Genomic DNA, 14,819 nt, shown 5'->3' with positions numbered 1-14,819 from the left:
GTACAGACTTAGTTTAGGATGCCTTGGAAAAGGTTAAGTTGATTCAGGATTGACTTCGTACAGCCCAGTCTAGACAGAAGAGTTATGCAAATCGGAAGGTTCATGATGTTGCATTTATGGTTGGTGAGCGGATATTGCTCCGGGTTTCGCCTATGAAGGGTGTGATGAGGTTCGGGAAGAAGGGCAAGTTGATCCCTAGGTATATTGGGCCTTTTGAGATTTTTAAGAGAGTTGGAGAGGTGGCTTACACATTTGCACTACCACCTAGTCTCGCTGCGGTTCATTCGGTATTCCATGTTTCCATGCTTCATAAATATCACGGCGATCCGTCTCATGTGTTAGACTTCAGTTCGGTTCAGTTGGACAAGGATCTATCTTATGTTGAGGAACCAGTGGCTATTTTGGATATGCAGGTTCGAAAGCTGAGGTCAAAGAATATTGCTTCCGTGAAGGTTCAGTGGAGGGGTCATCCGGTCGAAGAGGCGACTTGGGAGACCGAGCATGATATGCGCAGCTGTTATCCACACTTATTCACCAGCTCAGGTACTTTTTCTAACTCCGTTCGAGGACGAACATTTGTTTTAGAGGTGGAGAATATGATGACCCAAAATATCATCTTTAAATTTAATAATTAATTTTGTGTTCTAAGACCTCGAAAAGCACTATTTATCATTCCTCGGCTTGCGTGCGCGGTCCGTAAAATTTTCCGGAAAGTTTTCAGGTGGAAAATGGATTAAAATGTGAATTAGAGCTTTAAAACTCAATTGAGTTGACTTTGGTCAATATTTTGAGCAAACGGACCCGGATCAGTATTTTGACAGTTCTGGTAGGTCCGTATCGTGATTTGGGACTTAGGCGTATGCTCGGAATCAAATTCCGAGGTCCCTAACCCGAGATATGGAATTTTGATAAAAAATTAAAAGTTTAAGTTCAAATCGTGACTGGATGTCAAATTATGTGCAAACGACTCCGGAATAGAATTTTGATGATTTCAGCAGCTCCGTATGGTAATTTTGGACTTAGGAGCTTGATCAGAATTTTATTTGGAAGTCCGTAGTGAGATTAGGCTTGAAATGCCAAAAGTTGAATTTTCTGGAAGTTTGACCGGGGGGTAGACTTTTTGATATCGAGATCAGAATCCGATCCTGGAAATTGGAATAGGTATGTTATGTCATTTATGACTTGTGTGCCAAATTTAAAGTCATTCCGAATTGATTTGATGTATTTCGGCACAAGATATAGAATTTGAAAGTTCAAAGTTTATAGATTTTGATTTGAGGTGCGATTCGTCGTTTTGATATTGTTTGATGTAGTTTGAAGTCTTGACTAAGTCCGTATTGTATTTTGGGACATGTTGGAATAATTGGTTAAGGTCCCGAGGGTCTCGGGTAGATTTCGAAAGGTAAACGGAATGGATTTCGGACAAAGAGGGTTGCTGGAAATTTGCAGAAATTTCGCTAGAAATTTCTGGTGCGTGGAGCCAATTTTGGAAGCTTATATCTCGCAATTCATAAGGAATCAGAAAAGTTTTAAAACATAAAAGTTGTAGTTGTTTGATTCTAGTTTCCATAGGTTAAACCATTCATTATTTAGACATTTGTACAGAAAGTTATGATAGATTGAATGAAAGCTGGTAGAGCAGTTTCGCCATTTCTGATGCGTGGAGCCGACTTTGGAAGCTTATATCTTGCAATTCAAAAGGAATCGGAATATTTTCGAAATATGAAAGTTGTAATTGTTTGTTTCTAGTTTCCAGAAAGTTAAACCATTTATCATTTGGACATTTGTATATAAAGTTATGATTGATTGAAGGAAAGCTGGTACAAGCAAGTTCTGGTGGACTTTTAGTGACGAAAAATGGACTTTTAGTAACGGATGGGCAGAAACTTAAGGACCAAAAATGGTCATTTCCTTCATTTTATTTTGAATTTTTTGAGCACGGTTCTTGGGCGATTTTCACGCGAAAATATTGGGGTAAGTGTTCCTTATCCTATATTGATTATATTTCATGATTCCATACTCATTTACATCATGAATCCGTGAATTTATGGAAGAAAAATCAAGATTTTTGTAAAATCTTCCAAAAACAAAAATTTAAGATTTGTAGGTCGAGTTGTTATCGGAATTTGATAAAATTAGTATGGGTGGACTCGTAATTGAATGGGTTATCGAATTTTGTAAGTTTCGCCGGATTCCGAGATGTGGGCCCCACGGGCAAATTTTGAGCTAATTTCGGATTTTATTGAAAAATATAACATTTTCTTATGAGATTGATTATTATAATTTTTGTTGACAGGATCGAATTAATTATGACTAGATACGAGTCGATCGGAGTCAAAAAATCGAGGAAAAAGCGTAATACTTGGTTAAATTGGAGCAAGTCGAGGTAAGTGACTTGTCTAATCTTGTGTGGGGGAAATTCCCCCTAGGATTGATAATTGTAATGTGTGAAAAGTCGTGTACACGAGGTGACGAGTATGTACACGGGGTAAATGTGAAAGATTATGTTTTAAATTGTGTAGATCACTGTTGCGCATTAATTAAATTATTTTATTTTATTATATTCTTCATTATTGATTTAATGTTTATATTTTAAATTTGCTTTACCTTTTTCTGCTAATTGTTTTATATGTTTAGTTGGAACTTGGTTTCTTTTATTCTGTGTATTATTTGAAGGTTGATTTTTTTAAAATCAAATATTATTAATATGAAGTATTTGACATTTTTAAACTTGATATTGAAGCAATGTATTAATGATTTTGAAATATTATTTTCCTGAATTATTTACTCCTGAATATTTTTGCAAAATTTTCGTACTCATTGTGATGGAGTAGTGAACTCTTTATTGTGAAAAAATATTATTGTTGAATTATTTTGACATGAGCCGTGAGCTCTTTATTGTGGAAAAATATTATTGTTGAATTATTTTGGCAAGGTAAATTATTTGAGCACCTGAGGTACAAATTATGATATATTGTGATATTGATATGCATGTGGTGGTATAAGGTCTGGGTATTGAAACACAAGCGGTGAGATAAGGGTGGCTTGATACCTGTGGCTAGTAGGGAGAACTACTAGAAGTCATGCGGTGTGATAAGGATGGCTAAAACGCGAGATGCTATTTCGAAAAAAATATTTTCTTTAAAATAAATTGTGAAGGCTCCCGCGGTGAGATAAGGAAATGAGATATTGTGAATTTGTTTTTAATTTGAGACTACGAGGCGGTGCCTCGGGAGTGCCCTTATTGATATTGATTTATGGCCGTAGTTGCCTTTGATTATTGTTGTGGTTTTCTTAAAGATGAAAAGAATTCTGGTTTGTTTCCACGAGGTATTTATTTGCCATTATTTGATGTAATTAAATGTGACATACTACTTGATTCATTTCCATTGTCATTTTATTTTATAATATTATTTAAACATTTTACCATGCCATTATTTATTCTCCAGTAGGGCCTAACCTGACCTCGTCACTACTCTACCGAGGTTAGGCTTGACACTTACTAGGTACCATTGTGGTGTACTTATACTACGCTTTTGCACATCTTTTTGTGCAGATCCAGGTACATCTTATCAGACCACACATCAGTAAACTAGTTGTACGAGGAGACTTCGAGGTATATCTGCCAGTATCCGCAGACTCCGGAGTCCCCTTCTATCTTACTATGTTGTCTTCCTTATTTGCTTTAGACTCTGATGTATAGAGACATAGAGAATAAATTCTTAGAAGCTTGTGACTTATTTCTACCGGGTTTTGGGAGTTGAAATTGTTTGAATTGTAGTTTATTTATTTCAGATATTTATTATTATTCCGCATTGATAGGCTTACCTAGTTTTAGAGACTAGGTGCCATCACGACATCCTACGGAGGGAATTTGGGGTCGTGACAGGTTGTATCTCTTTTTCTCTATCTGTCTGAAGAATGCTAGTAATGTTTCAACATCTACTTTTTCTGTTTCTTGTATTCCATCTCACACCTGTGATATAAATAGATCCATCTGCAAGTGCAATAAGTCATCTACTGCTTGTGATAAGGACTCCTCACAATGTGATCACCCGTCAAGTGTACATAAGTCCATTCTTAATAAAACTTCTATTTGTGCTCCTTTATCTTGCTTGTCTCATGGCAATGATGTGAATGTACTGTGGCATAATAGGTTGGGACATGTTCCTTTTGTTAAAATGAAGAGCATTTCCACCATTCCTGTTGCTTTTTCTAACAAACAACCTTTCATGTGCTCCATTTGCCCAATGGCCAGACAAGCCAGGTTGCCATATGCCCAAAGAACCAGCAATACCAAATAGATATTTGACTTGTTACACATTGATCTATGGGGACCGTATCATATACCTACCTATAACAATTATAAATATTTCCTTACCATGGTAGATGACTATAGCAGGACCACTTGGACTCACCTCTTGTCCAGTAAGAGTAATGCCCTGCAGGTTCTCAAAGCCTTTGTTTCCCTAGTTAAGAACCAAAACCATAAAGTCAGTCAGATCAGACAATGGTTTAGAATTCACTAGTGTGGAAGCAACTTCTTTCTTTCAAGATCAAGGCATTGTCCACCAGAGAACGTTTCCATATATACCACAACAGAATGGTGTAGTTGAAAGGAAGCACAAGTATCTTTTAGAGGTATCTAGGGCACTCCTATTTCAGTCAAAGTTGCATGTGAGGTATTGGGGAGAGTGTATTCTAACAACTACATATCTAATAAACAGACTACCCACCTCTTATCTCAAAAACAAATGTCCTTTTGAACTTCTGTACAAGACAAAGCCAAATTACTCTCACCTTAGGAGTTTTGGTTGTCTGTGTTTTCCTACCATACCAAAAACACATAGAGACAAGTTTGAGCCCAGAACTGTGCCACATGTTTTTATTGGGGTATCCTTTTGACACCAAAGGCTATAAAGAGTTGGATCTGGAATCCAAAAGGATCCATGTATCTAGAGATGTAACCTTTCATGAAAACATTTTTCCTTTTGCCATTTCTCCTACTATCGGTTCCTTTCCTTCAAACATTCATTCAATTCCTTTTATCACTGAACTACACACTGATGCTCTTCAACCCACAATAGGCATTCCATCCAATTCAGACAATGTTGAGACTACATCTGATGAGTCTACCCTCAATCACTCTGTAGATTCTTTTCCTGAACCACAACCTTCTAGCATTCCTATTATCACCTCACAAGACTTACCTGATAACACCTTACGTGATCCTCCACCACCTATAGAACCTAGGAGATCTGGGAGACAACACAAGCTCCCCACTCACTTACAAGATTATGTTTACATTGTACCTCAATTGAAATCTACTCTTCCTTCTATAACTAATGACCAATCAGCATCCTCCACTTCTCTTAGTGCCTTATTTTCCTTAAACAGTCATATCTAACCTACATCTTTAATCCATGATAGTCAATTACTTGTGATGAATATTTGCAATAACTGTGAACCATCTTCATATGAGGAGGCTGCACTCAATCCAGCATGGCAATCAGCCATGACTCAAGAGTATGAGGCATTGCATGCAAATCATACATGGGATGTTGTACCCCTGCCAAGTGGAAAGCAAGCCATTGGTTGCAGATGGGTTTATAAGATAAAGCACAAAGCTGATGGGACAGTGGAGAGATTCAAAGCTAGATTGGTAGTGAAGGGTTATACTCAACAAGCAGGCATAGACTACATTGAGACCTTCAGCCCTGTTGTAAAGATGACAATAGTGAGAGCCCTCATAGCCACAGCAGTAATGAAACAATGCAATTTTTTCAACTGGATATAAATAATGCTTTCCTACATGGGGATCTCCATGAGGAGGTGTATATGCAAATGCCACCAGGACTAGAAACTGTTTCTCCAGGCTTGGTTTGCAAGTTGAACAAGTCATTGTATGGCTTTAAACAGGCAAGTAGATAGTGGTACTCTAAGCTAACTGAAGCTTTATGTTCAAGGGGGGTATGTGTACTCCTTGAATGATTATTCCCTTTTCTACAAAAAGACAGAACACTCCACAATTTATATAGGTGTGTATGTAGATTCTGTCATTGTTACTGGAACAGATCTTTCAGAGATTATTCAACTCAAACTTTTCCTACATGATCAATTTAAGATCAAAGATTTGGGAAGAATATATTATTTCCTTGGACTGGATGTTCTATATACAACTGATGGTGTGATTATTTCACAAAGGAAGTTTGCCATGGACATGCTTAAGGAATATAACTGTTTCTCCTATAGTAGTCTTTCTACTCCTCTTGATCCTAATGTAAAGCTGAGGGCCAAAGAGGGAAAACCATTACCAGATCCTACATATTACAGAAAGCTTGTGGGAAAGTTGAACTTTCTCACAAACACCAGATTAGATATAGCTTTCAGTGTTCAGTATCTTAGTCAATTCATGTAGGATCCCAGAGAACCACATTTGAAGGCTGTTTTTCATTTTCTTAGGTATTTGAAAGGTGATCCTACTCTAGAAATTTTCATGTTTAATGATTTTGACTGCAGTCTAAAGGGATACTGTGATTCAGACTGGGCAGCCTGCCCAGATTCTAGGAGATCAGTCACAGGGTACATGGTCCTATTGGGGAACAGTCCAATTTGTTGGAAATCTAAGAAATAAGAAACAGTTTCTCTATCCTCTGCAGAAGCAAAATACAGGTCCTTAAGAAAAGTTGTAGGAGAATTGACTTGGTTGTGCAGACTTTTTGATGAACTTACTATCTCTTATCCCAAGCCAGTCTCAGTTTTCTGTGACAGCCAATCTGCTCTACACATAGCTAGAAATCCTGTCTTCCATAAAAGAACTAAACATATTAAAGTCGATTGTCACTTTGTGAGAGACAAACTTCATGACGACCTCATCTCTTTACATCACATTGCAACTGGTGCTCAACTAGCAGATGTTCTTACAAAAGCTCTCACTGGTATCAAGCATTCTGCTCTCTTAAACAAGTTGGGTGTGAAGACTTCACCTTCAACTTGATTAAAAAACCCAACAGTATATACATTTCATATGCTTCTATACGTTAGCTGTTAGTATTGTACAGTTAGTTAGTGATAGCTGTCAGTTAGAGTTGCTAACTGTCAGTTAGAATTAATTACTTTTTGTATATATGTACATATATACATCAATACAAAAGATGAGAAAATTCATTTTTCTTTTATCTCTGAAATCAATCCTCTTCTCCTTTCTCAATCGAAGCTTCTAGAGCTCTCTAATGGAGTTTCGCCAAGCAACAACTCGCCCGCTTATGGTATAAATTGACAACAATTACGCCAAGAATTTAGACAATCAAGCTCTCATCACACTTGAGAGTTACTGTGATGTCCCCAATCCATGCAATAAGGCTCAAGTAATATAATTACTCCTCTTTTTTCTTCTTGATTCTTATTATATCATGAGCGACTCCTTCATTATATGTGCCTCTATCATTTTGCAAATTTCCTTGCGTACTGACTAATGCATGTCTGTTTTTGTTGGTTTCAGGTGACGTAGGATTCTGAGAGGGGAATGGAAGTAATCTAAAAAATGTTTAGCTTTATTGTATGATGAACTACGAGTCCTTTATGTAGCAAAGTTTCGGTATGTTTAGAGCCCTATGATGTAGAACATAGTTGTTTCACCATAAGTGATAGCAAAAAACTTCTGTCTATCTGCATCAAAGTGTCATAGCTCTACTTCTCAATAATTTCCATCAAAAGCAAAAGTTGTAAACTTTAAATGTTCACAAAAGCTTCCACAATTGCTAGCATAATAGAAATGCAAAATGATAGAGGAACATCATATTGCAGTTCAAGAATGTACTATATGCACACAAGACTAAGGAGAATCTTTGTTGAAAGTAGGTAACTCATTACCAAATTTAGCTTGTGAAACTTATGAAGAGTTGCCAATTGATTCCAATGCTTTCTTACGACACTTAAAAAGCAAGGTCATTCATTAGGAAGCTCAAGATCAAGAAACGGGTAAAGCTATCTGATTCCAATTCTTTCCTTACCTTTAATCTTGACTAGTAAGGGCTCCTCAATATAGTTTGTGAACGAATTCCATTAGAGCTTGAGGAAGAAGTGTTTAAGTTGTCATTACTTATTGGAGGACTTGTTACGTCCTCATTTGCAAGTTCGGCATCAAATTGGTCACTAACTTGTTGCAAATGTAGCTTCTCCAATATTGCTAGTGCTGAATATATTTTGCTCTTTTGCCTCATATTACTCATATGAATTTTTCTGCAGGGGTTACTTCAAAGGAATACAAAATTATAAAATACTTAATGCAGTAGAAAGAAAACAGAAAGCATAAACATTTTATATCCAGCTTCTGATCTGCTGGAATGAGATTCGTAATATGAGACAGATCGTTCAGTTGGCAATGAAACAGAAACATTCCAATACTGAAGAAACGAAAAATAACAAGAGTAGCAGGCGTCCCAACAAACGAACAATGAATGAAAAATTGCTTAATTTTGCACAATCCTGATAGAGATCTTGATTTCCGCCCTGATAATTAATGTCGCGAGTAAAAGTGGTGCTTCATACCGCCATTTGAAGTGACGACTTACAGTGACAACTCTTTGTGGCGATATTTATATTTGTCACCAAAAGTAATAAATTAAAGAATAATTTTCACTTTTGTGGCAACCTTTTTAGTCACCACCAAAAGTAATGCTATCCGGAGTGACAAACTACATTTAGTGACGACAAAGTTCGCCACTAAAGGTGGTGCTTTTATGCCGCCGTTTGGAGTGACGTCTTTCTGTGGCGATCTCTATGGTCGGCACCAAAAGTAATAATATAAAGAATAATGTACTTGGCTTCAACAACTCACATTACACGGAATAAAATTTTCAGTGGCGACTTTTGTTGCGACCTCTTCAGTCGCCACCATTAGTAGTGTTATATATAGCAATTTGGAGTGGCGACTTGCATTCAGTGGCAACGATATCGCCACTAAAAGTGGTGCTTTATGTCGCCTTTTGAAGTGGCGACTTGAAGTGACAACTTTCTGTAGCGATATCTGTTGTCGTCACCAAAAGCACTGCTATATGTACCAAAAATCTACTTTGTGGTGCATTTGTTTGTTTTTTGTGGCGATCTTTGTCGCCACAAAGCTACTAATAAAATAATAATAACAATTAAGCGAAACGACATGCATTCACCAACTTGTTCCCATCGAAACCCCCAAATTCTGAGATTAAGCGAAAGACTAACATAGAGAAATTCCCAGCTACGAGATACAGTACGAAAACATATTTTGCGGTGTAGTATACAAATCTAGGATTAGATTGCAAAGCTTCAGAAAAAATGGATTTAGTACCTGCGATTGACGGACAAAACTGAAACTTAAACTGAAGCTGAGGCTAGGGAGTGGGGAGTGACACTGTTGAGTGTATACGGGTGAAGTCAGGATTAACGCGCACCCCGATTTCCCGATGGATCAAACGAAGTAAGAGTATGAATATATGAGATCGAAATCGAAGCTGAGAACTCTTTGTATCAAGACCCGAACGGAGTGATCGCCATCGGACCTGATAAGACAACACTCTCCGAACCCAGAATGAGCTCCAAGACCTCGGAAAGCATGGCAAACCGTTGCACACGACTAACAGAGGGCCGTGATATCCGCACCCAACCGGATATCACGGCGAAAATCTCGCCCGATGTCGATAACGGATCAGTAATTGACGAGAAATGAGAATTTTTACCTTTTTTAAAATTGTACTAGAGATAAAACTCTCCTACTATATAAAGGGGAAGTTTTTTTATTTAATAGGAGATATTGTAACATGCATATCAAGGCAATACGAATTTATTTTTCTGCTTTCTAGCTATCGCAAAGTTCTTACTTTATTGTTGTTCTTCATACACTATTGGCTTCGAGCCGGGGGTCCGATCGAGGGAAGAACTACTGTCCAGCCTAAATACGAGTCAGGCCGTAATATAACAATTGGTTTGATTATTTATTTTATCTTTAACCCATTTATCTAACATTATTGATTATTATTATTGAATGAATCCATATATCCTTAACACCATATACAAATTTAATTATTATCCATTTTTAGGGTAAACAGTTTGGCGCCCACCGTGGGGCTAAGGATAATAGCGGTGGTTTGATACAAATCTCCATAACACACTCTATTTTATGTTTGTTCTTTAAAGTCTCAATTTCAGATCAACTTAAAAATATCAAATTCTCAGTCTGCTCACTTGAACGTTGAGGCTGAGTCTGAGGGCGAAGGTAATGGGGTAAGCCTGAGGCTAATCTTCAAAATGTTGCAGGCTTAACAGGCGGCAATAGCGCAGATACAAAATCAAGGCCACGCCACTGGCAGGGTCGAGCCCAAATGGTCCCGGTAGAACACCCGAAGAAACGAATAAACCACCGAGAGGTCGGGTGAAGTTGAGCCCGGGGTCAACCCCGAGATAATGAAAATGCTTGAAGCATTGATGAAGCAGGTGGAATCGGGTGAGAATAAAATTGAGGCCAACGATAAGAAGGTGGAGACATATAATTCCAGGGTCGATCAAATTCCGGGAGCACCCCCGTTATTGAAATGACCGGATTCCAAGAAATTTGTCCAAAAGACTTTCCCTCCGAGCGCGCACCAAAGCCGATCCCGAAGAAGTTTTGTATGCCGATATTCTAAAATATAATGGAAGCACGGATTTGAATGAGTATATGACCTCCTACACATGCACCATCAAAGGCAACGACTTGGAAGACGATGAAATCGAGTCGGTGTTACTAAAGAAGTTCGGGGAGACTTTGTCAAAAGGAGCAATGATATAGTACCACAACTTACCCCTAAATTCCATTGACTCATTTCCTATGCTTGAGATGCTTTTGTGAAGGCTCATGACGGGGCCATCAAGTTCGAGACATAAAATCGGACCTTTTTAAGGTCAAACAAAAAGACAACAAGATGCTTAGGGAGTTCATGTCAAGGTTTCAAATGGAACAGATGGACCTGCCTCCAGTTGCAGATGATTGGTCCATTCAAGCATTCACTCAATGACTTAACCCTTGAAGTTCCTTGTCTTCGCAGCAGCTAAAACAAAATTTGGTAAAGTACCCTGCGGTAACTTGGGTCGACGTCCACAACAGGTACCAGTAAAAAATGAGAGCCGAGGACGACCAACTTAGAGCCCCTTCTGGGTCCGTTTATCCCATCATAGCCGATGACAGGTCTAAGAGAGTCGTCGACTATGAATCAAGGCCGGTTCGAAATTGGTACCAACTATACAATGTAGATCAAAGGGGAAACAGGTCCAGGCGTCACCCCACAAGGAATGAAAAGAGAAGCGATCGAAGGCCCAATAGTCGAGGTCTGATGAGGAAAAATGGTTTCGACAGGCCACTCGGGGGAAGGGAAGCACCAATATTATCAGAGTATAACTTCAACGTTGATGCTTCCAGCATCATATCAGCCATCGGTCGCATCAAGGAACTCGGTGCCTCACCTATCCTCGCGTACCAACTTGCTACTAAGGGACTCTGAACATATAATGTCATACTTTGGCCATGGGCCACATTGCAAGACAATTTGCGAACGCTGACAAAACATCAATATAAAACTGGGCCGATAAGGCCGACATAACTACTACGGCTGGCAAACCAACAAAATATACATACAAGGCTTACAAGCCCAACATACTGCACTAAATGACAAAATATGTCTACAAGCCTCTAGTGATGGATGTACTATGATCGGAGCAGGTCCCCGACCTATCAATAACATATATATACATATATACACAACATGTACATAAAATGTATACACAAAATGTACATAATACTCTAGACCCGGCAACTCCGAAGGACGCGGAGCTTACCGATCAAGCTGAACTCGGGCAATACCTACTGAGGAGGTCTACTCGTCTGTCTGTCTGAACCTGCACACATGAAATGCAACATCCCCAGCAAAAGGGACGTCAGTACGAAATAATGTACCGAGTATGTAAGGCAACAGATTAACTGAAAGTTGAAACTGAACTGATAATATAATAACTGAAAGTAACTGGGAGTCAAAGATAATCTGAAGATATACTTACCTGCTGATACTGACTCAATTCTCTCAATATAGTAAGTAAAATAGCTGTACGGCCCTATAAGGCTCGGTATATATATAACTGCTCTGCCGTAGTAGGCTCGCTCATAGGTGCTCAGCCATACGCTCGCTCATAGGCGCTCGGACACAGTAGGCTCGGTATATAACTTACCATCTGATAAGAGGTTGCCCAATAGGGTCCTGCCCATCGATTATAGCTCGATGGTAATGAAAATACTATAATACTGTATATATAGGCTCTCTGCTCTCTTGACTGGAAGAAGACACTACTCAATTAAATATGAAGTCTCGATAAGGAGAATACTGTAATTTATGAGACTAGGATAATGTATATAAATTCAGGAGTATGAACTTCTCTTTATGCCTCGTTATCAAACACATGTAATTACGAGATCATGCCAACATGAAGGAAGGGCTTAGCCTTAACATACCTCTGCCGATTTTCTTGACAATCCTTCCAACACACGTCAATAGCGACAACATGTAACGGCGGATCGAAGTAGGGGAAAATCCATATGATATTCTTGAGAAAGATTGCACCGTACTTCCTTATAATCGCAAAATCTCACGTTACATCTCCGACCATTGTAAATCACATATGTAATTTCTCCGAAACGTGATGTTGTCTCTTCTAATCTTAAGGGGGGTAAGCAAACATTAGCTTGCATTTCTAAAGTGAATATATTTGTGCAATTCACGTTCAGAAGGCTAAAGAAAATGTTAACCTTGTTATGTACTCTAATAATGTGACACCTTGCTACACCTTATCTGAGTCACTTAGTGGCTTTGTTAACCACTTCATGGGCTGCCACGTTGGTGGTAAGATCCATCAAGCTTATCCAATTCTAATTAATTGTTAATTTATTAATCTCCCACTAACAAATAATTAACCAATTACCCACATATTTAAGAATTATCTCAAAATACTTAAAATACTACTTACTTTTAACACACCTTATACACCTTACTATCATGGTCATGTGGTACCTTGTATGGCACTAGTCCATAAATGCCGGGTATTATAGCTCGGACCGTATTTTACCCCAAATTGCCAAACTTCGACGAAACTTATTTTCTTTGATTCGCTTACCCTCTCACCTTCACGAATTTACTTATCACTTGTTTGAAATAGCATAATACTTATAATCTCAAAATAATTTCCTTCCCGAACTTAAGTCGATTAGCCTACGATCAAACTTTAACGTACGAAAATGCGGAATGTAACATCTCATTTCTGAGCTTTCATCAATTTACTTATGGCGTACTTTCACGTATGAAAACATGGGGTGTAACAATGCTGCCAGCATCGTATCAGCCATTGGGAGCATCAAGAAAACCAAGTGGCCTCAACCATTGCAGTCCAACCCTATCAAGAGAGATCCTACCTTGATGTGCAAGTATCATGGCACTCATGGCCACATGACCGAGAATTGCCAGAAATTGAGAGAAGAAGTTGCCCGGTTGTTTAATAACGGGCACCTTCGAGAATTTCTGAGTGATCGAGCCAAAAACCACTTCAGGAATAGGGACGCCAACAAACAGACCGAACAAGAAAAACCTCAACCCGTCATCAACATGATCATTGGAGGGGTCAATGTCCCCCAAGGGCCAATGATAAAGCGCACTAAAGTATCCATCACGAGGGAAAAATGCACCTGAGATTATGTCTCGGTAGGAACCATTTCGTTCAACGACGAGGATGCCGAGGGCATCGTACAACCTCATAATGCTGCACTGGTAATATGCGTACTTATCAATAAATCTCGAGTTAAACATGCATTGATTGATCCATGTAGCTCGGCCAACATCATTAGATCGAGGGTCGTAGAGCAATTAGGGTTACAGGATCAAATAGTGCCAGCAGTCCGGGTGTTGAACGAATTTAACATGGCATGTGAAACCACTAAAGGGGAGATCACCCTATTAGTGAACACCGCGGGGAAGATCCAAGAGACAAAGTTTTATGTGATCGAAGGGGACATGATAGATAACGCTCTATTCGGAAGACCATGGGTTCACAACATGAGGGTGGTACCTTCGACCTTACACCAGGCTTTGAAATTCCATGCACCAGGAGGAATTAAGATGGTCTACAGAGAACAACCGGTAGCAAAGGAAATGTTCGCAGTCGACGAAGTACTCCCGGTTCCCGCCATCTCGACATTAAGGAACATAGAGACGATTAGAAAGGCCGAAGTTAAATAGCAACAACCGATGCCTATCCCGGCCGAACCGGAGAAATAAGGAGTAGACGGGGAGGAGGATTACAGAGTTCCGAGATCGTTCATTACTCCTGATGATACCGACGCCACCAAATTGATGATCGAAGAGTTGGAGCAAGTCACATTGATCGAACACTTATCGGATCAAAAGGTATACTTGGGCACGGGGTTAACGCCCGAGCTCAGGAAAAAACTTATTAATTTTCTTAAAGCTAATATGCATTGTTTCGCTTGGTCCCATCATGACATGACAGGGATCCTGCCGGAAGTAACCACTCATAAGCTGAGTTTGGACCCGAAGTTCCATCTAGTTAAGCAGAAAAGGAGGCCGCTGTCCGAGGTCAAACACGCATTCATCAAGGACAAGGTATCTAAACTCCTTAAAATAGGATCCATTCTAAAGGTTAAGTACCCAGACTGGTTAGCTAACGTAGTAGTAGTGCCTAAAAAGGGGAATAAGCTAAGAATATGTGTAGACTACAAAGATCTAAATAAGGCGTGCCCTAAGGATTCT

This window comes from Nicotiana tabacum, chromosome 19, assembly GCF_000715075.1.
Source record: "Nicotiana tabacum cultivar K326 chromosome 19, ASM71507v2, whole genome shotgun sequence".
NCBI classification, from domain to species: domain Eukaryota; kingdom Viridiplantae; phylum Streptophyta; class Magnoliopsida; order Solanales; family Solanaceae; genus Nicotiana; species Nicotiana tabacum.
The sequence above is the reverse complement of the archived record's forward strand: the minus strand, read 5'-3'. Positions refer to the sequence as shown.